Source organism: Poecilia latipinna, unplaced genomic scaffold, assembly GCF_001443285.1.
Source record: "Poecilia latipinna isolate Pla-1442-1.1 unplaced genomic scaffold, P_latipinna-1.0 Scaffold2561, whole genome shotgun sequence".
NCBI lineage: Eukaryota > Metazoa > Chordata > Actinopteri > Cyprinodontiformes > Poeciliidae > Poecilia > Poecilia latipinna.
In genome coordinates, this window is record NW_015115177.1 from 126875 (window position 1) to 128328 (window position 1454).

Sequence of the window (1454 nt, forward strand, 5' to 3'; positions counted from 1 at the left end):
CACATACACAATTCCACTAAAAACACACATCTAGACCCAGACCCCCTTTAAAGCAAAAACAAAAATCTAAGTGTCCATCGCACAGCAGGCCATCTTCTATCCCCTGTGAGACTTCCTTCATTATAGACTAACATTTTCTTCCTCCCAAAATCAGAATGGTCACTTGTCAGAAGGCAATCAGCTCAAACCAGTCAACTACAAATTCAACCAACGTAACTGTAAGAAGAACTTCTGAAAATCTCCATAACTGAGTTAAATCAACCTAGTAGCATAATACACATTAAGACAGATTTGCTGGCTCTGAATGAGTAGTCATTGGTCATCACAGCATTCTACTCCAGTATCTGTAGAAGTAATCAAGTTCAGGGCTAGTTTTAATTGTTAATCAGAAGAATAATAAAGTAAAGCAAATCTAGAGACAACTTTGCATTAAACAAACTATAAAGAACCGTCTGAGTTCTGCAAGTGGAAAGATTAACACCACTAGTAAACCGCTTGGATCCAACTAAAAATTTATCCTCCTGGCGTGCTTGAGCTGGATGGATGAAGAGAGTCAATGTTAGCGCTTGGCGTCGTCAGGTGAATCCAGAAACTTCCGACTCCCATTCTCGGTCATGATGAACAGTTTGGCTGGGTAGCGCAATGCAAGCTTGAGTCCCCGATCATACAGTTCTTCCATGATCCCGCGGTAAGCTGAGTGCTGCTGTAAAACCTCCGGGCAGTAATCTCCAAAAATATGAAACGGGGTACCCTTATACTTCAACTTGCCTCGCAACTCTCTAGCTTTGCGTGAAACGAGCTCCTGATAGTTGTGGAAACACACAATTACGGCTCTGAGTTTCTCACCGGGACCCGGTTTCGCCGTTAGCATCCGGTGTGCTCGATCCAGCTCCGGAGCCCTTTTCAACGTATCTTCCCCGAAGATCTCCAGAAGTAGTTGAGAGAAAAATGCTGTCGGATGCTAACCTTCTATGCCCTCAGGAAGTCCCACCAGCCTAGCGTTGTTGGGGCGGCTCCTACTTTCCAAGTCCATTAGCTTAGCTTTCAGCCTGTTGTTCTCTCCGGTCACCGTAGCTAACTCAACTTGCATTGCCTATATGTCGTCGCTCATGGTAGTGGCCACTGTTTCCAGTAATGAAATACGCTGGTGGTGGGTAGAAATGATAGATTCAAAGCGCTCCAGTTTTGATTCAAGTTTAGTGAACGCCGCATTGAACTCCGCTGAGAGAGATTTCTTGTGGTCAGCTAACGCCGTTAGCGACCAGTTATGGCTCTGCTGGTCATAACTGGTCGCGGTTCCAATACCACACTACAGTCAATGTTGAATTAACTAACTCGAAGCGGAATTTCAGAAAAAGCGTCTGCTCCATCTTGTAGTCCAACCCATAGACATAATATAAGAGTAGACCCCGCATTGGCTGCTCCGGCGCAGGAAATACGGCGGCCATCTTGGA